Here is a 22,484-nt window from a genome sequence, read left to right as displayed (position 1 = left end):
TAATAAGTGACGATAGAAAGATATATGAAGAAAATAGAAACAGAATTGTAACACTGCCACATAAGGAGTATATTGTAATAATATTTTATTTATGAGCGTTGTTTTGTACTTTGTTCTTTTTTATGTGCTGCTTGTCACTGCCGGAGCTCCCACACATCTATATACAGGAGAGGGAGCATATTGCAGGACAGGAATGTGAACTGCAAGACAATGATTGACAGTGTTGCCCTTTGTGGGTTGGATCTGTAAGGGTCTGTTTGAAACTGTTCTGGTCACTGGCCAATGACAGGTGTGACCGGCAAAATTAAACTGGGGGAGAACGTAATCAAGAGGAATGGCCAATCTGAGTAGCAAGCACCATTAAGGCAAAGACTGGAAAGACAGATGCAATCAATGCTAACCAAAAAAAGGTAGAAACGACCCTCTCGCTGTCTGCATGGACAAGGTTAGTGATATGGCCACCTGCCTGCCTTTTTAAGATTGCCATGATACCCTAGCTAACCAATTTTCAGACAGTGAGATTTAAAACCCTTTTTGCTTTTGGGATAGTGCCATCTTAATTCATTCACAAAACAATCTGCCTTCCATCTGCCTACGTTTTTCCTGCTCCTCACAGACACTACAATATTGGACGCCAGTGTCGGAATTTTTGGGAAGATAAAGTCCATTTTGAGTGTTTTGTATATATGTATGTGTGTGTGTGTGTGTGTGTGCGTGTGTGGGTTGTCTGATTGGCAGATTCCTTTGTGATGTAAGTTTGTATTGAGAGTAAACAAGGACAATAAAGTGTTCTAATAAATTGACTACAGCCTAAATGGGAATAACAATAAAGTATAAAAGTGAAGACGCATCTATGTAAAAGAATATATGTGCCAATAATATTATATGCAGCAGAATCTTAGACTATATTAGATAAACAACAATATAAGTTGAAATGAAGTGTAGTAATTCACTGATTTATTGACAGCCAAGTTGAGTCCGTTTGTACTTACGGCCAAGAGCCACAAAAAAACAATGAGGTAGTAACGTTCTAGAAACTGCCTAAACTAGATGCTACAGGTTGCAAAGGCTGTTTGCCTTTTCTTCATCACATACTTGCAGCAGCGAAGTAATCCATATAATGATACACTTTGCATAAAATCTGTAAGAAAAGCAGCAGTGGAGCTGCAGAGGTAGCAGCCTCCTAACTGTCTTCCTTTCTGTAATGATACTGCAAGCAACCAATGGCCACAAACTAACAATAAGTAAAAAAAAAAAAAAAGAGATATTGCTCTCACAGAGTTGTGCTACATGCAGCTAGCACATCTTTTCTGTTTCTGATCTGTGCAGATGGTTTGCATTTTTTTTCATCAAGAAGATAGAAATGCCTTGTAAATACTAATAAATATTTTGTTATTATTATTTCACAGGATCCCATATGTTTTCTGACAGTTGGAGGGCCCTGTAAGTTTTATTTTGATGAGTGCCTTATGCTTATGCATTTAATCCACACCACCTTCCCTTAGATGGACAAGGCATGCAGCCACCAATATTTGAAGACTGCTTTGTGCTCTGTACTGGCAGTTAAAATATGCATACCAGTGACCCATATCAGATTCACACAGCCTCAGTTGTAATGACCTGTGTGTACACTTTGTGACAATATGAAATATTGCCAAATGGAGCCATAAGTGGGCTAATGACTGTATTTAAGATGCGTGCTAACTAAAACAAAAAAGACAGGGTAAGAAATAAAAGCATCTGTGCAGAACTGGAGCACGCAACCACTCATGGAAATCATAGAAATGAAACTACAGTAGAATGGACATATAATAAGGACAAATGAAACAAGATATCCAAAAAAAAATGTTTGAAATAAAGTTTGAAGGTAATATACCTAGGGGAATATTTAGAAGTGTGTAGGAAGAAAGCATCAATGAAGTAGCCAGAAAGAGTGGAATGATCAGGGAACAAACAAAGCTTTCGGCAAAAGAGTGAATAAAATATAATCATTGGATTAAGACCTCCACACTACAAGGTATAATTGGAAAAGAGCAAGACCCACAATGCCTTTGACTATAGAGTAGGTGTATTGGTAGTTTTAGCTTTTGTCATGCGGCCCCCCCCCACATATTACATGACTCACATAATGGTGAGATCGAAAGCTAGAAGGGGCTTGTATCCTGTGACATTTTGCAAGGTTAGCTCAGTCGTATTTTGAGATCAGATCGAACAGCTCTGGGGTATTGCGTGTCGTACTTGGATATCAGAGTGAAGAGTGGGAAGGCACCTGTGGGTCTCTTGAAAATCAGGGGCTTGTCCCTGAAGCCTCCCCAATGAAGTCACTATTATAGAGAAAGCATGGAATTAATGATTAATCAACAGTTTCCCCTGTCTCAGTCAAAAGGCCACTTGAGCTCTTTGAAAGTAATCTAAGTTCTGATTGCAAATTTCCCTCTGACATTTCCGTTACTCATATCTGGTAACTTTACTAGAACAGCCCAATCAATCCAGTATCATGGAAAAACATGATGCAAAAATGGGCTTGATATTATGCTGAAAAGCTGGGTGTTTTTTTTAACATTGTTCACTGGCAGGGAACTTTTTTGTGTTTCTATCATTTCTATATTTAAAGAGCTATGAGTACAAATGTCCTGTAAGTACCAAATACAGAGTTTCTGTGAAGGTTGCCACTTTAGAAATCTAAGACAAAATGGGTCTGACGTTAACAAAAACGTCTTAACAAAACATATGTAGGCTAACATAAAAAGGTTGTGGGGATATCATTGATGTCCTTGGTGCAAGCTAAAGAAACACAATGGAGTTTTCATTTACAGTTATTTTACAGTTACCTACCATCTGTACATTTCAGTGATATTATCCTGCAGTTTCTTTGGTACCTGCTTCTTTGAAATACTTTGGGTATCTTTCAGATTCAATTCAGCCAGCAGAAAGGATTTATTCTTTACCCTAGGAGTTCAGAACAGCTCACTTAATTTTTTTTGATAACAATGTTTAGATATGCTATGGCGTTCAAATTATGCCCAATATATTACGAGGTTTAATTAGTGTGCCAAGAAAACGACACGTATTTGTTCCATTTCTGCTATTGACGATCAATTCATGAATATGGCAGGCTAGCAGCCTGACTTGCCTCATGTGTCGAATCTTCTAGCATCCTGATTAGTTGTCGGCCAGAATGGGCGTGGTCCCCCTCTGGTGTGTGGCGCGCTAAAATGCCAAGCCTTACTCTTAGCAGGATTGACGATGTTTTCCATTTCAGCAGCACAACTGCACTAACTGTAATTTTCTCCTCGTCTTTTAACATTTATTGGGTGTCACCTACATGTTGCAAGTCGCGTCCGCCGAAGTCTTGCGTGTACCTTTAAGTAGGCGGTTCTGAAGCGATTACTTGAGGAAGTGTTTGTAAAGTCGAAGTGAGCAGTAATCAGCGCATTATAACGAACTGGAAAGGACCAGGCAAACTTTGACAGTCTACAGGTAAGTTTGCTCAGTATGTATTTAAGCATTGCCACTTAAAGCTAAGTCTATAATAGCTTTTAAAAATATTTCTTGTGCATGCGTAAACCTATACTATTTTGCATGCTTTTTCTGAGTTGTACACGTGTTGGAGCGGCTACTTTTCAATCATTTGTCGTTTATTTTGACATGTCGGTGCTCCGAGATTAGTGGCCTGGCAAATGCTACAGTGGTTTTTGCACTGCCAAAGCGATAAATGTAAACATTCTGTGCACACTCGAAAGGCTTTATAATAAATCAGAGCGTCTAGCTCGCTGGAAACGTTTCCATCTTTTTACCAGCATGTTTTTATTAAATTGTATTTTGTCAAAGATCTTGAATGTAGCAGTATAAACACGGAGCGTAAACAATAAGGATAAAACACATACAGAACCAAGGCATGGACTTAACGACATTTTTTTGTTTATTGTACACACTTTGCTTTAACAGTTCAGTAAAACCGGGGAAAACTATAGACATTTTAAGCTACGCCTGTCCCACAAAACTGAGATAAATCGAGTCGTGAAACTGAAGTTGTCGATCCATCCATTTTCTGAAATCAGGTTCACAGCACAGGAACACAGAGTACCATGTAGTAACAGCAGAGGAGTATGTTGTGCCCTGTGAAACAAAATACTCTGAAATCTGGGAATTAATACATTGAGGCTCGATAATGAAGGAATGCGCGTTACCTCTTGGTGCGTTAACTGGACTATATAAGGAATAAAAAAGAACAAAAGAAACAAAGCGACATGTGCATTGAAATTTAGTGTAGTAAAGTTTACAATAAATTAATATTGAGATGATAAAGCAAGATTTAGTAGAACATCGTTACTCATAAGCGATATAAAGGTATGAGACTTGAACCTTTTTTTGTTATCTGTATGTTTATTTTTTCCTTAGTTCAAAGATGATTTTAACTTGAATTCATATATGTGAGAGCGTGTCGGTGGAAACACATAGTTTGCCACAAAGTACTGCTGAAATTTCATACCCTTAAAGATTAAGTGGTTATATGAATGGCTGAAAACGCCTAACCTTGGTGTTGGGATTAACAGCAGCCCTGGAATCACAAGAACAGATCTTCACTCTTAAAAATAAATGGGCCAGAATGGTTCTTCAGAGCGATGCATTTTTGGCTCCTAACAGATCCATCCACATGAAGGTTCCAGAAAGAGTATTTATTTATTTAGATCCTGTAACCGGCTCCATACAGTAAAATAACTATGAATGCTAACACACCTGTAAAATACCAATGGGTCATGATTTTAAAAGGACTCCTGCTACATACACTGTCATTGGCAAAATTCAGATTTTCTTAATTTGTTATTGTCTTGGTAGATATCTTACCTTACCATACGTTAAGGTTTTTTTTTTCCCACTCATTAGGAAAAATTCAAAGCATAAAGAACTAACTTCATATGCAAAGAACTCTTCCCAGAATAAAATGGTGCTTTGCGTAGGAGACTAGTTTATAAGTAAATTCAGGAATAGATGCCACATTCACTCAGGCCCCATCTCGCTTAGGGTGGATTGTCTCATTAGCTACTACTGATCTTGTTTATGTAGTGTATTTTTACATGTAAATTAAATATTTCTTATTAAAAGTACTGCAATGTGCTGTCACAAGCTGGGTCAATCAACCTAACTTGCACATTTCCAATCTGTATGTCTGTGTGCCATGAGCTGGTCTAGCAAGTGATTAAGGGTAGTTTCATGCCTCATGTCTGATCATGCTTGAATGGGCTCGGCCTTCTGCAACACTATACTGGAGTAGCTGAGTTTGGAAATTAATAAACCACTGCTTGCTTGCCTCTTTTACATACTAAAAAAATGATAAATATGTTAATGCAAGTCTGAGTAGAACTACAAATCTAGGTGTAGAATAACCGATCATTAGAGGAATAGAAGTTTAAAAAAATGCACGATTTATTCAGCAGACACTTAAAAATTTTAAGTGCACAGCACAGTTGTTGCAGTATTACTACAGTTGTCGCTCTGGCAGGTAAATTAACTCGCTCTTGGTGAACAGTGATCTAGCTGTAGGGAGTGAGCTTTCAACACATGGTTCAAATGGTTTTATGTATTAATTTCTACTAACGGTAAGTTTACAGTAGTCTTTGATAATTTGTTAATACTGTCCACAAACAGTAAATGAAAAGCCAGTTCTTCCTCTAAATTTTTTGGCTGATTGGCTGAGCCTTTTCAACATTTTGTAGCAGAGAAAGGTATGGTGGATGCTGTGAATACAGCTATTACATAAAAAAAAAAAGAAACCTAAAAAGACATTACATGCAGCTCATTCTTTCTATTACTTTTGAAAGAAATTATCTGTTATTATAAGTTGCATCTCAAATTGCCACATCTTTTAATATGTTTTTATTATTAGTAAGTTGTAAATTGGATACAAGGAGGCACATTTAGTTTACAGGGGTCATCAACTCCGGTCCTGGAGGACCACTGTGGCAGCAGGTTTTCATCCTAACCCTTTTCTTAATGAGTGAACTGTTTTTTGCTGCTAATGAACTTCATTTGAACTAATTTTAATTGACTTGCTCTTGAAGACTCGGAGCCCTTAAATGTTTCTTTTTTATTAATTAGCGGCCAAATGATAATGATACAAAATCAGCCAAAACAACTGGTGTCCATCATGCAATATCTGAAAATAAAGAAAGATGACGGTCTCAGGAATGTCGATCTGCTTGGGTCCCCAAAACATTTTAAGAGTGCTCTTAAAAAGAGAAAATCAACAATTTAAGAAATGTCTGCTAATGCACCACGAGAGCAGCAACAAGCCATGGAATTAAAGAACGGGTTTAATTAACAATAAGAATTGCCGCCTCATCAAGCAGCTGGTTGGAGTGAAATTGGTTGGGGTTTGAGGCCCTGACTTAGTTGGTCTTCTGTTGGCTCCCTCACTTTACATTTCATTTCTGTTTGGTTGCCATTTGGGGAAAGAAATGAAGCAATTCAGGGGAACAAATCTTAAAAAAGCAATTCAATTAAAATGAATTCACAAGAAGTTAATTAGCTGTGCAAACCGGGCACTCATTAAAAAAAGGGTTAGAATGAAAATCTGCAGCCACGGTGATCCTCCAGGACTGGAGTTGGCAACCCCTGGTGTATAGCACTCTGTTGGTACCATGATGAGCCATGTTCTTTAACTCCATTTATTAATTTGAGGTAATGGTAGGTTTTAGTTTTCAAGAGAAAATTAGGTAATTAATAAGATGGAATGCCTTTTGATTAAATGAACTAAATTAAGATGAGCTACAATCCATAGACATTGTGAGCGATCAGTGTGAGGAAATATGCCAAAAACTGAATTTGACCTAAATTATGTTGTGCCTTAATGGAGTTAATGTTATGTTATGCAAAAGTTATGCATTTAATTAATTAAGATTTAGTTTGATAGACCATAGCTATCGAGTTTAATAAATAATTTGGTAAAGTTAATAACTGCAATATGTAAAGTGCAATATATTTATACATATTTCACTTTATTTTTGTTACATAGTTTGAGGAAAAGCTCTGAATGGTGCTTGACATAAACTTCTATGTCTGATGTTACATAGAAGCACAATAAATATGGTAGTTCTTCAAATAAGGCAAGAAGGCAGAACAGAGAAATGCTAGAATTATTGTTTGGGGGTTGGGTTACAGTTTTCACAATGGGAAATATTTTAATCCAGGCGGGTATTAAGCACTTGTTTTGATAATTTCAGCCTAACATATTCTGATGTTCAAGGGATCCATGCAGAGGTTTTACTCCTACACAATAATCCTTTTGACAGAAATGGAGCAGCTGACATCTATGTGACACAATGATGTTGTTTCTAAAGTCTGCTATAATACTCCTACTTTTGTGTGAATTGTTCGTTAACAAGGCCTAAAAAGTTCCCATAACATGCCAGATTTCCAGTGTATGGCTGTTTTTCAGTGATACAAATGTTAACTGTTTACTGCACCATTTTATTAAAACAGCAATAATCACATTAAAAAACAACAGTGCAGGTTTTTATTTTGAATGCATTTTAACAAGTTGTGTAAATGTATTCTCGTGAGCATACCAAGAGTACAATTCTGAGCCTCCACTTCAGATGTTTGTGAATGCTGAGACATACAGTTAGGTCCATAAATATTTGGACAGAGACAACTTTCTTTCTAATTTTGGTTCTGTACATTACCACAATGAATTTTAAATGAAACAACTCGGATGCAGTTGAAGTGCAGACTTTCAGCTTTAATTCAATGGGTTGAACAAAAAGATTGCATAAAAATGTAAGGGAACTAAAGCATTTTTTTAACACAGTCCCTTTATTTCAGGGGCTCAAAAGTAATTGGACAAATTAAATAATTGGAAATAAAATGTTCATTTCTAATACTTGGTTGAAAACCCTTTGCTGGCAATGACAGCCTGAAGTCTTGAACTCATTGACATCACCAGATGCTGGGTTTCCTCCTTTTTAATGTGCTGTCAGGCCTTTACTGCAGCGGCTTTCAGTTGCTGTTTGTTTGTGGGCCTTTCTGTTTGAAGTTTAGTCTTCAACAAGTGAAATGCATGCTCAATTGGGTTAAGATCAGGTGACTGACTTGGTCATTCAATAATTTTCCACTTCTTTGCATTAATAAACTCCTGGGTTGATTTGGCTGAATGTTTTGGGTCATTGTCCATCTGTATCATGAAACACCGCCCAATCAATTTGACTGCATGTAGCTGGATTTGAGCAGACAGTATGTCTCTGAACACCTCAGAATTCATTCGCCTGCTCTTGTCCTGTGTCACATCATCAATAAACACTAGTGTCCCAGTGCCACTGGCAGCTATGCATGCCCAAGCCATCACACTGCCTCCACCATGTTTTACAGATGATGTGTTATGCTTTGGATAATGAGCTGTTCCATGCCTTCTCCATACTTTTTTCTTGCCATCATTCTGGTAGAGGTTGATCTTGGTTTCATCTGTCCAAAGAATGTTTTTCCAGAACTGTGCTGGCTTTTTTAGATGTTTTTTAGCAAAGTCCAATTCATCCTTTCTATTCTTGAGGCTTAGGAGTGGCTTGCACCTTGCAGTGCACCCTCTGTATTTACTTTCATGCAGTCTTCTCTTTATGGTAGACTTGGGTATCGATACGCCTACCCCCTGGAGAGTGTTGTTCACTTGGTTGGCTGTTGTGAAGGGGTTTCTCTTCACCATGGAAATGATTCTGTGATCATCCACCACTGTTGTCTTCCGTGGACGTCCAGGTCTTTTTGCGTTGCTGAGTTCACCAGTGCTTGCTTTCTTTCTCAGGATGTACCAAGCTGTAGATTTTGCCACTTGTAATATTGTAGCAATTTCACGGATGGATTTTTTCTGTTTTCGCAGCTTAAGGATGGCTTCTTTCACCTGCATGGTGAGCTCCTTTGACCGCATGTTGTCTGTTCACAGTAAAATCTTCCACATGCAAGCACCACACCTCAAATCAACTCCAGGGGCCTCATGTATAATGCCGTGCGTAGAACTCACACTATAATATGGCGTAAGCACAAAAGCGGGAATGTGCATACGCACAGAAAAAATCCAGATGCAGGAATCTGTACGTATGCAAACTTCCACGTTCTTCTGCCTCATAAATCCTGATCAGCGTGAAAAGTAACGCACATGCATGCGCCTTTTGTCCCGCCCCAACTCCTCCCAGAATTACGCCTCTGTGAATATGCAAATCAATGTAAATAGCCCTTAAGCTCAGCCTTCTGTGAAAAGACAATGGGAAAAGCACGGGGGAAAATAGAAGAATTTCAGCGAATACCAAGTGGAGGCAAAGAAAAACGTACAATTTGTTGGTTTAAATAGTGGTATAATCAACAAAAGGAAGTTGATCGAGTGACATAGTGTCAGAGAAACTCGAAAGCTCAAATTCACAAAGTCACACAGTTCCTGAAATAAAAAAGATGTCACATATCAAAGTCAGCATGAAAAGGCGACTTGTAGCCCACCGTCTGAGTGTCATATGAAAGCTTATTAGGGTACAGAGAAAAAAAATAGGCACACAGTGGAAAAAAGCACGAAATGTCAACTTTACTCTTGAAATTTCCACTTTAATCACGTAGTTTATTTTGTCAATAAAATAGACCATCATAAACTTCATCTTAAAATAGTTTATTTTACTAGTTTCTCAAATCCCATTGTAGCTAAAGTAGCATGTTAAATGCTTTGTTCTGTGTTTGATCTTCTATGTGGTCTGTGTGTGAATCACTACATGCTTCCGTTCTTTCTCTTTCTCCGACAGGACACAGAATCCATTACATTCGTGATATTACAGCTCTCTGAATAATTTAAAATACTGAGATGTATACGTGATATCTTTTTCATGATGATAGGAATGAAATCATGTTATTAAACATGGGAACACGGTGGTGCAGTGATTGTTCATATCTCACGCAAGAGGCTTGCTGCACCATGCGCGACCTTCGATGAAATGCTTTATTGCAGAAGTACTGTCTTTTTCAAACGTACTAACCTCCAATTCCTGTCCTTTTCTTTCTCCAAATACCCAAATCGCCACAAAATCAGCTCTGTATTAGACGTTAAGTCATCTGTAAGCTTAGAACGCCGATTCTTCAAAACGTTTAAGGAACATTGAAATATCTTCATAGTACATGTTTAATTATTCTATCCGTCTATCCTTCCAGTGTTGTGTCAGCACCAGCAAAAATACAGTGCAAGGCAGGAGCAATCCGTGAACTAGCTAGCGCTGCGGCACCGTGTCCTCACATGTTTAATTATTAACGATACAGATTATTTAAATGAAGTTAATGTTTTATCTGTATAATATAATCAACATATTTTGCTGCATTTCATCTTAAAAATGATATCGTTATCATACGCGCTTTATAAAGTGGCGCGGGTTGTGCAATTTTATAACTGTTCTGCAAATTTACAGTGGGGTAATTGTACTTATAAGTACAAACAGTTCTACAAGGAGCACTTGATTGAGTGCGTTTATAGTTCTTGGGATGAAACTGTTTCTGAACCACGAGTTCTGTACAGGTAAGGCTTTGAACCCTTTTGTGGCTGAGGCAGCGTGCTTGATACTGTATGCTGATAATTCTCTTTTCGATCAGCTGCTGCTGTGATTCCCCACCTAGATACAGTGATATAAATACTCCGAGTGGTGCAGTGAGAGTAATATGGAAAAAGATGATCCGCTGTGGCAACCCTTAATGGGAGCAGCTGAAAGAAGAAGATGCACTGAGAGTAACAACGCTAAAGCAGTTATGGTATTTGGAATACTATGGCTATTCCCTGGACCATTATATTGGTACAGGTTAATTACAATCAGATGCATTACACTAATGAACAATATGCAGTTAATTTCAGTGTATTTATAAAGCCGTGTCAGGAACGTGGGTCTGAGAAAGAAAGGGTGACCACACAGGAACAGTAGCACTGCTTTGACGCTGGGTGCCGCCAGTCTGCAAAACCTAACGGAGAACTTGCGTACGACAGGGTATGAGGTACTGTGGAAAAGTGCGTGGCTTTACGCCAAGTTTAGGTTTTATACATCACGATTTGAGCGTGGAAATGTTCGTACACAAGATTTCTGTGCGTACGCACCATTTGTACATGAGGCCCCTGGCCTTTTATCTGCTTAATTGATAATGACATAACGACGGACTTGCCCACACCTGCCCATGAAATAGCCTTTGAGTCAATTGTCCAATTGCTGTTGAGCCCATGAAATGACGGGATTGTGTTTAAAAAAAAAAAATGCTTTAGTTGCCTCACATTTTTATGCAATCGTTTTGTTCACACTGAATTAAAGCTGAAAGTCTGCACTTCAACTGCATCTGACTTGTTTCATTAAAATTCATTGTGGAAATGTACAGAACCAAAATTAGAAAAAGTTGTCTCTGTCCAAATATTTATGGACCGAACTGTATGCCCCCAAAACACTTTAATTTCATTTCAACCTCAGCTTAATACATTACCTAAAAAAAAAAAAAAAAAATGTAAAGGTTAACCCATATACTGTACAGCAGTGGTCCCCAACCTTTGACTGCAAGGACCACTTTACTAGAAGCAAATTTTTCCAGGGACCGGTGGGTTTTGAGGATTCGGGGCAGGTTCGTAGGGCAGTTTTATACACAATTTACATTTCTATTATTAAGTTATAATATCGTAATAGAAATTATACAACTTACCATAATGCAGAATCAGTGGGAGCCCTGAGCTTGTGTTCCTGCAACCAGACGATCCCATTTGGGGACGATGGAAGACAGTGACACACGAAGTATGTTGCTTATGTTCAGTCAACTCCGTAATTTCGTTTAGGTTGCTGTCACTGCAGAAAACACTGCCTTACAAAGATAGGATGTTGGAAATGGAAGCAGACTTTTCAGTGCTTTTGTGGCAACCTCAGGATATTCCGCCTTGACTTTAATCCAAAACATATGGAGATTTGAAGTTGTCTCAAACATACTGTACTTTTAAGGCCACCATCATTTGCAACCACAAGCAGTTGATCCTCTTCAAGCACAGACAAAGTTGATTCACCTGGCTTATTCACAAATGGGTCACAGATCCATTCCTTCCCATTTTGGGAGTCTTTTTGTAGTTGGGAATAATGCACAAATTCTATGGAAAGCTGAGAGAGGTGATCATACACCAGCTAGGAGAAAGAAGGCCCTGGCTTGGTATCTTTAACAACCTCTGCTAACGTTTGAAACATATCAAAAATCCCAATGTTCACTAGTCGGCCCCATAAATCAAGTTTGGCTTTGAATGCAGCCACTTTATCTGCCAACTTGAACAATGGGTATCTTCTGCCTCTGCCCCACGTGCTGCTGCTCCATTGCTGCCTCAGATTTTCCTCCTCGGGCACCTCCAGCACTCTTCTAGCCTGGCTAGATACTGAGTCTGCAGAGTGGGTAAAGGTGGGATGCCCTAGTGCCTGAATGCCAGTTCATATTGTGAGGTTTCTGAACTCTTTTGGGATCCCCAACCCAACGGGAACATCATGCTGAATTGCGTCCTGAAGTGCGATTGCTTCACAGTAGAGCTGTGAGCCTGCTGTTGCCCCGGCAACAGATAAACATTAAACAGACGGGGTGATCGCACTTTGGGATGCTCTTCGGCGTGTTGTCTCGTTGACGGAGGTCCTAAGAGAGTTTAAAAACCTCACATTTTCTTAAATGAATGCCGCATTAATAGGAATGTTTCTTGAATGAGCATCACTGAACCGTATAAAAACTGTCTTCAAATGTAGCAGTTTGCATACGTTTGTAACCCAAGATTTTTTTTTTTTTTTTTTTTGCATATAACAAAAGACATACTGTATGCATTGCATTTGTCATTCCAACACATTGCACATCACAAACATTTAACACTGTTATTGTTTTTTCGTGTCTGCCATTTCTATGGGAGGGTGACAATGAGTTAAATTCCAATGGATGTTGATGAGCAATAAGCAAAAGGTATCGCTGAAAACCACAGAAAACAAAAACAGCAAAAAAAAAACAAAAAACAGTACGAGGAAAGCTCGGAGAAAGAATTTTTTTTTTTTTTACAATGTTTCTGTTTGGGGATCGTTGTGGAAATGTGCACAACTGAGCTGCGCCACAGATCTAACTGCTCTGTGGATGATTCATTCAAGCATTTCAAGGTCACTTCATTGTAATGAAAGTATCTGCTGAATGTACTTCGTAGTAACGAGATTTCTATAGACTCGTGTCATATGGGGAAACTTTCGGGATCATAAAAATACTTTGTTGTAATACTCTCTCACCTCGGTCTCTCCTCTCTCTGTGCAGCTGCAAAGCCCCGCCCGCCAAGTCTGAGTGAGTCTCTGTTGCCGGTAGTGGGCTGTGGACCGGGGGTTGGGGACCCCTGCTGTACAGTACTGTACTGACATGTCACCCGCAGTGCTAGAATGTAAAATACCGATGTTACCGCTATATGTACTGTGATTCATGCAAGCGTGTTTTCATTGCCAGAAGCCTTAGAAGGTGCAGGGCGTTTTGGTGGCATCTTGGGGCTTTAACCCTTAAACTGCCACATACTTGGGGGTTAATGCATCCCTGGATGCCAAATACTTTTTTGCTGTACTTAAGTAAACGTCACAATTCACAAAGAAAGTGAAATTTTAAATGGAACACATTTTTTTCATGCAAAGAACATGAAAGGTCATTTTACACACTGCTAATGAACTGTAAAAACTATTCTAAAAACTACTGCAACAAAATGTACAAGGTGCAACTGACGCCACCGAGCCAACTGCGCTTGAACTGGCACACAGAGGTAAATGTTGATACTTGCAGGCTACTCTAGTGCAGCGGCTGAATCCCAGAGACAGTAAGGCTGCAGTGCCGCAGGGGCCAGCAGTGGTCATGAGCTGGCTGCTCAACGAATGTACGGCACTGACTGATCAGCTCCGGTGTACTGGTAAATTGCACTGGGAACCGACAATAGCCGGTTGTGGCATTCAATGAATGTTACATTGCCGAATATACTCGTGTCCTGTGTGCTGGCAAATGGCACTGGGAAACAACTATAGCCGGTTACGGCAGTTTAAGGATTAAGAAGAACAAAATGGAAAACACGAGAACACTCAGCTGGAGATGCGTCACAGCGCAGCAGTCAGTCAGCAGCAAGGAGAAATGAATAACACGGTAGCGGTCCGGTGCCACTAAGATTCACACCGTCAAGAAGATGGTGATATTTTTATGGTGGAGATTCCAGGGACGCACCCAGCTTTGACCCGACCCGCACGCACTTACAAACAGACAAAAACAAAGCAAACCGGTAGTCAAACGGCAAATAAAGAATGTAATGAAAACAACGATACCACCCTGTTCCCCTTATGGTGATTATACATTAAATACAACAAAGCACCAACAAAACACACACATTAAAGTCCATGAAAAACGGCAACGGATGAAGTGTAATGATGAAGATAGATAATCCAGAGATCCGCACGTTGAATGGGAATGTAAAGATAGTCCTACCGGTAGTTCCTGAAATGGTGCAGATGGTTGGATGGGTTCAGGAGCGCACCTTTCTTCGCAGGATGGCAATGAATCCACTTATAGTCTTCATGTACACAGGCAGACAATCCAGACCCCAACCACGAAACGATCCAGGACAAAACGAATAAGTACAGGTAACCCAACAGAAGGCAGGCAAAGAGACAGGAGCTTGAAACACAAATTACAGAAACTTTTTTTGTCTTTTGGTCACCGGCCCCCTTTTTAAAAGCTGTGCTGACATCCTTTGACCCCAACAGCCCCTGCACCCTCAGCAGAAGATCAATCAGAGTCACTGCAGGGACTGCTGGGAGTTACAGTTTCAAATTTTAGTAGAGTACGCTCTCGGATTGGCTATTTTCACCATCCCAAGCCTCGTTTTCCTCTACGGTTGTTTCCTGTTCTCTCTCTACAGTGCAGTATTGCCACGAAAAAAAAAATTGAGCCTAAACATGATGCTAATGGATTAAATAACTTTCATAGACACCCAATTGTGATGGCCTGGGTTCACTGCAGCTGCCATACTCCCTTGAACCCAGGTCTGTTGATTGTCATATCTAAGAAGAGCCAGGCAATGAGAACCTAGAAACCAACAATTTTTTTTTCATTTTATTCCATATAAGAGCGAACACGGTGCAGTGCTGCTTATGTTAGGTTAAATTAAAAAGTAATTCCAATTAAAACAGAAGTTTACGTGAAAATCACAATAAATAAATACATCCATAAAAACAAACTTAAATTAACAGACAGAAATCCATCCTTTAAAAAGACAACCACGAACCACGGTGCTTCCTTCTAAAGCGACGCCTCTGCCACTTCACCTGCCCAGGTCTTCTTAGCAAACTGGCACAGTAAACCTTTGTAAATTCTCCTATTGTCCTTGCCACCACTCGTGGCACCTCTACTGCTCTTCGGTCTTCAGCCAGGAAACGTCCAAAGTGGTAGGAAGCTCATGCTCCATAGTGCATCCAACAAGAGCGACCTCTGCACCTTGAGCACTGGGCACACATTTCTCTTGGGGCCACATTCCCAGCCATGATCCTGCCTTTCTCCTTCTCTTTAACTTTCATTTTAACTCAGTTCTTCTCTTCTCTGATGTATCTTTCTGCTATTTTCTTATTCCTCTGTCTGTCCTACTTTTCACCCAGGCTCCCTCTATACTACTTTCAGGCACAGGTGCCGCAATCACAGAGCCCCAGAGTGCTAACAAGGAAATAACTGCTGTTTAACTAATTTCCTGTATGTCTCTATTGCCATTTTGGAGTCGCTTCCATGTGCACTTGCACCTGTCCTAAACCAAAGCGCTCCTTTTATTTATTTAAAACTGCTCATTGCCAAGGTCCATGGTGTGGCCTTCATGCACCTGCACTAAAATCACTACTAAAAGCACAAGTACACAAAATACCCAGCAATTAAAACTATCCTAAGCGTCTTTAAAGACCCAGAATTTTAACAAAATAAGAACTTTAAAAAGGCACATTAAAGCCATCATTAAATTAACAGTCCATTAATTGTTCTACCATCTTGGGTACACAGATTTGTGTAAACAGTCTTGATTTACGTCCTCCTGTTGTCTTCCATCTGTCTTCATTCCTACAGTTGCCACCATACCAATTCATAATAATGTGATATAAAAATAGCATTCTTTGATTTAGTACAGCATTTTTCAATTTTGGTGGTGCAGGGGCTGTAGCTAATTTTAGTTTAGTTTATATTTGTTAAATAATAGAAAGTTAAAATCTGTGTTGAAGTCCACCCACAAGCGTGCAAAGAGATGAGGTGCTGGTGAGTTCCTAGCACCCTTGTGTGCTGACTTCAGCATAAATTTGAACATATGTCATTCTGCTTCCATTTCACTAAAATATATTGGGGTATCGTTTTGCTGTCACTAGTGGCTATTAGACATGTAAAAAAAGGAGAATGTTCAAGTTGAAATAAGCAACCAAGGGAAGCTTAAAACTGTACATTTAATCAAAAACTGAACTCTGCTGTGTTTTGAAGGTAGAAATTTTCAGAAATTCAACACTGCTTTTTAAATAGATTTTTTTGAAATTTCAGAATTGGTATGGATTAATAGATTCTGTATATAGGAAATTTAATAGCATGCTGTAATCCAGATACCTTAAGGAAAATTGACCTTTCCTGACAAATTTTCTTGAAGAATAAATATACCAAATTGCCACGGAAAGTGTTCTTTGGGAGCGAAGTTGTTTCATACAGACAGACAAGTTAATGACAAAAGGTACTGTTGTATGTTTCAGCTTTCTTTTATTTTTCAGTTAATGCCCTAGTTAAATATTGATTTGTCATTTTAAATATGCTACTTGAGTGTGTTCATTGAAATGTGTTATTTATATTGTATTACTCGTATTTATATAATACAGAAACTTTGATTAAATTTGTTCTCATGTTGCTTTAGTTTATTGTAATGTGTTGTATTGTAATAACTTAAATCCGAAGTTTTAGGCAAAGGAATTATTTCTGCTTTAACCTGTGAGATCAAGAGCATTTGTTAGTTGGAACTCCAGTTAAAACCTATTTGATTTGTTAATTTGTATTCTACTTTTCAGTAAAAATGCCCTGTGCTGTTTTATGTTCTAACAGTCTTCCTTTTCCTTTTTTACTGTGGTATCAAAGAAGAAAGGAGTTTCATATAATTTAATTTGAATCTTATCACACTTCAAATCTTGTATTGTGATATCACTTCTGCAAACATCCATTCCAGAATTTACCACTAAAGTAATTTTAGCAGTCACTTCTTTGATAAAACACATGAATGCCACATTGGAACAATCCAAGATGTTGTGGTCCTCAAGGACGTTACATGATTCTGGGTTTAGTGTTCATTGAATTTATTAATTAAAAGAAATTCTTCTTTCGGCTGCTACCGTTAGGGGTTGCCACAGTGGATCATCTTTTTCCATATCTTCATGTCCTCTGCATCTTGCTCTGTTACACTCATCACGTACATGTACTCTCTCACCACATCCATAAACCTTCTCTTAGGCCTTCCTCTTTTCCTCTTGCCTGGTAGCTCTATCATTAGCATCCTTTTCTCAATATACCCAGCATTTCTCCTCTGCACATGTCCAAAACAACATAATCTCGCCTCTCTGACTTTGTTTCCAAACCATCCAACCTGAGCTGACAGTCTAATGTACTCATTTCTAATCCTGTCAATCCTTGTCTCACCCAATGCAAATCTTAACATCTTTAACTCTGCCATCTCCAGCTCTGTTGCCTGTTTTCTCGTCAGTGCTACCGTCTCCAACCCATATAACATAGCTGGTCTCACTACCATCCTTCAGACCTTCCCTTTCACTCTTGCTGGTACCTGTCTGTCCGAAATTACTCCTGACACTCTTCTCCACCCATTCCACCCTGCCTGCACTCTTTTTCACTCATCCACCTTCTCCATCTCTACTTCCTGCATCCTCACCATTCCACTGACCTCCCTCTCATTTACAAACATGTATTCTGTCTTGTTCCTACTGAACCTCGTTCCTGTCCTCTCTAGAGCATATCTCCACCTCTCCAGGGTCCCCTCAACCTGCTCCCTACTCTCTCTACAGATCACAATGTCATTGGCAAACGTCATAGTGCACGGAGACTCCTGTCTAATGTCGTCTGTTAACCAAAGGGCTCAGAGCTGATCCGTGATGTAATCCCACGTCCACGTTAAATGCATCTGTCACTCCTAACGCAGACCCATTACTGTCACACTTCCCTCGTACATATCGTGTACAACTCTTACATCTCTGCCACTCCCGACTTCCTCATACAATATCATAACTCCTCTAAAGGCACCCTGTCATATGCTTTCTCCAGGTCCACAAAGATGTAGTGTAGCTCCTTCTGGCCTTCTCTATACTTCTCCATCAAGCCTCAGAGCAAACATTGCATCTCTGGTGCTCTTTCCTGGCATTAAACCACACTGCTGCTCACTAATCATCACCTCCCTTCTTAACTTAGCTCCCACTACTCTTTCTGATAACTTCATGCTGTGGCTCATCAATTTTATCCCCCTGTAGTTACTATAGCTCTGCACATCCCCCTTATTCTTAAAAATAGGTACCACTACACTCCTTCTCCACTCCTCAGGCATCCTCTCACTTTCCAAGATTCGATTAAAAAAATCTGGCTAAAAACTCCACTGCCATCTCTCCTAAACACCTCCATGCTTCCATAGGTATGTCATCTGGACCAACGGCCTTTACATTTTTCATCCTCTTCATAGCTGTCCTTACTTCCTTCTTGCTAAACCGTTGCACTTCCTGATTCATTATCTCCATATCATCCAACCTTTTCTCTCATTCTCTTCATTCATCAGCCTCTCAAAATACTCTTTCCATCTGCTCAACATACTCTCCTTGTTTGTGAGTATGTTTCCATCTTTATCCTTTATCACCCTAACCTGCTGCACATTTTTTCAGCTCAGTCACTGTCTAGCCAATCGATACAGGTCCTTTTCTCCCTCAGTGTCCAACCTCTCATACAACTCATCATACACCTTCTCTGTAGCCTTCGCCACCTCTGTCTTCACCTTATGCCTTATCTCCTTGTACTCTTGTCTACTTTCTGCATGTCTCTGACTATTCCACTTCTTCTTTGCCAACCTCTTCCTCTGTATACTCCCCTGTACTTCCCCATTCCACCACCAGGTTTCCTTTTCCTCCATCCTTTATCCAGAAGTCATGCCAGTACCCTTCTTGCTGTCACCCTTACTATTTCTGCTGTAGTTTCCCAGCTATCTGGCGACTCTTCACTGCCACCCAGTGCCTGTCTTACCTCCTTGCAGTCTTCCTTTTTCAGCTTCCACGATTTGATCCTTGGCTCTGCCCTCACTCTCTTCCTGTTCTTGATCTCTAACATCCTCCAGACCACCATCCTATGCTGACTAACTACACTTTTCCTTGTCACCACTTTGCAGTCTTCAGTCTTCTTTAGATTGACCCTCAGTCTGCCTGTGTGCATTTTTCACCCTGTGTTTCTCCCTCTTCTTAAAATACATATTAACCACAGCCATGTCCATCCTTTTTGCAAAATGCACCATCATCTCACCTTCTTCATTCCTCTCCTTGACACCATACCTACCCATCACCTCCTCATCTCCTGTGTTCTGTTCACCAGCATGTCCATTGAAATCCACTTCAATCACCACTCTCTGTCCCTTGGGTACACTGTCCATAACTTCACCCATCCATCACACACTCTCCTTGCAGGGCATATGCACTAACAATATTCATCATCACACCTGCAGTTTCCAGCTTTAAAATCATCACTTTGTCTGACACTCTTTTCACCTCCGGATGCCCTTTTTGATGTAACCCTACCCATTTGTCTGGGCTTGTGACTGGCCACAAAGAAACACACCGGTTTGTGCATCCCCTGTGGCTGGGTTATTAATTAAAATAAATTACTTAAGTTAAATGAACTACTAGCTTTAAACAATTATTTAAATCATATGTTCTGTATATTTATTATGAAAAAGTATAAAAAGTTGTTCAATTTTTCAACTTTTCACCTGAAGCTGACATTTACGAACTGGCAAAAAGTACACAGTATATTTCCCATCTTTTTTCAAAGTGCTACATTGGTTTATATTTGCAGGAGTATAGAAATGTTTTTGTTTTCTTTGCAACACGTTCAAATTATGTAGTGTATGTTCAATCTATGTATCATTTTCCTGCATTTTCCATTTTTTGACTTGACCTTTGTGACCTCAAGTGTACTTTTTCTGTGTTTTTTTTTTTCTCATTGCACTAATAATAAACCAGGACAGGAAATCACTAAATGAATATGTGAAACCATGAGCTGTTGTTTTGAATAGGAACGTAACTGAGTTTCAGAACTAGGCAACTCATTCTGGCTGATTTGCCCAGAAAAACAATTACATTCATATTTTTGTTTTGTTGCAAGATGTTCCAGTTTTCAGGGATTTACCCTGCTATCAGGCACCACAGTTATCTCTAACAATGCCATGAGTTAGTTATTGTATAAACAGAAAAATAGTAGCTCTTAGTGAAGCAGTGTAATTCTACTGTTAAGAACTGAACCACTCCAGAAGAACAATATCCTAAATACTTATATTATTCTGCTATATCCATTTATTTTCAAACCCATTTAATTTAAGGAGGCAGAGCATAACCTGCCAGTGTCAGTGTGAGGTGGGAACCAGTACTGTAAGTGTACTAGTCCAGTTTAGAGTTTTCAGTTGACCTAACATGCATGTCTTTGTGGGAAAGAAACACATAAAGTTAGATGTTTGTCTTTCTGTGTTTCACTTGCTTCCCCAAATGATATATTTCCAGATCAGCATTTCCAAGTTTCCTGTCCCCTAATATGTCATGAAGAATTCTGACAACTGTGACTATGAAGTGACTGAAATAACACGATGTACTAATTATCATGTATAGTAAAAAGATAAGAAGTAAAAAAACATTAATGAAAAATAGTAACAAAAAAACAACTAAATAGTAATTTTTTTCTTGTACATAAACTAAATTGCACTTCAGTCATAAACATTGAAATTATGACATCCCTGCTAAATGGTGGAGCGTGTGTGTGTGTCTCTCTCGCGCCGCATGCGCTGAAAAACTCGGCTTATGTTCGAGTATATACGGTAACCATCATTAAACTGCATAGTTTTTAAACTAATTAATAATAACAATAAACTAAATAATAGTCCAACTTCCAGTAATAATACTATTACTTCAAGACTTCAAGCCCAGGTGCGTTACACAGTATTCACCAATTTAAAAATAAAATAAAATAAAACAAGTGCAACTTGGTGATGACATCTTTACCAACTGAACCATCATTAAGGCAAATTGCATTAATATGGACCTTGCTTCAAGCTAAGCTATATACATAAATAAAATTTGTGGTATAGCCATACGGAATCATATTAGGACCGTAGTGAAGAGAAAAAAAATACGAACACCGGGAAGAAAAAAAAAAACTATATGTTGAGAATAAAGTCGACATGTTGACTTTATTCCTGACATTTCCACTTTAATCTCGACGCTTATGTCGAGATTAAAGTCGACATTTCCTCCTTATTCTCCTAGTTTATTTTGTAATTAAAGTAGAATGTCTAAACTAAACTTCATCCTAAAATCAATGTTTAATTTACTAGATTTTCTCAAACCCCGTCATAAGTTAATGTATCACATTAAATGCTACATTCACTTCATGATATTCCTGCTCTCTGAAAATTTAGAATGCTAAGATAAATACTTGATATCATTTTCAGGATGAAATGCATTAAAGCAGGTATTAAACATGCACGGTAGTGTGGTGGTAGTGCTGCTGTCTCACAGTAAGGGGTCCCCAGATGTATGTTCAGTGTAGAGAACTTTATGGCAGGTGTGACAAGGCTCCAAAAAACTGGATGTATAAATGGGTATTGCACAGGTTTAACTTAAATATTGTGTAAATGTTAGGTTCGTTATCTGGTGGTCGGAGACACGAACACAGAATTCAATGGATGTTCATCTGAGCAGGCTTTCTTTATTGCATGCGTGCTGTCTCTGTCTGACGTATCAAACCCCCAGTTCCTATCCTTCCTTTTTCTTTCTCCAGATAACCAATCACCACAGAATAACCGTCTTTGTGAAATTAAAATTAGTTATAAACTTAGACCACGGAGTGTTCAGAACTTTAAAAAAAATCTTCGTTATACATGTTTAATTATGCCATCCATTTAGGGTTGCACCCATCCCAGCAAGCATTGTGTGCGAGGCAGGAGCAAATCCTGATCGGGTGCACCAGCACATCACAGGGTGAATATGAGCAATACATACGCTAGCAGGGTTAATATAGAATAACAAAACCCCACATCCTACATGACTTTGAAAGGAAACTAAAGCACGCTGAGTAAACCCACCAGAAAAACATGCAAATTCAAAGCAGGGAATACCTGGGACCCCTTTGCTGAGAGGCAGCAGTGCAGCCTCCATGCCACCGTGCCCCCCACA

At 39.2% G+C, this 22,484-nt stretch overlaps 1 protein-coding gene across 2 annotated transcripts in view; it reads left to right on the top strand.

Annotated features, from left to right (window-relative positions):
- Window positions 1-3,311: 3,311 nt before the first annotated feature.
- Window positions 3,312-22,484, top strand: part of LOC114644865 (uncharacterized) — a 73,624-nt gene continuing 54,451 nt past the window's right edge. Inside the window, exon 1 of one of the 2 annotated variants that reach the window (XM_028792847.2) lies at window positions 3,312-3,480. The gene's annotated coding sequence lies outside the window, so the exon portion shown is untranslated. The remainder of the gene's footprint in view (window positions 3,481-22,484) is intronic. The other variant, XM_028792846.2, reaches the window with a different exon arrangement.

Source organism: Erpetoichthys calabaricus, chromosome 9 (genome assembly GCF_900747795.2).
Source record: "Erpetoichthys calabaricus chromosome 9, fErpCal1.3, whole genome shotgun sequence".
NCBI lineage: Eukaryota > Metazoa > Chordata > Cladistia > Polypteriformes > Polypteridae > Erpetoichthys > Erpetoichthys calabaricus.
Note: the sequence above shows the minus strand (reverse complement) of the source record. Positions and strands in the feature narration are given on the sequence as shown.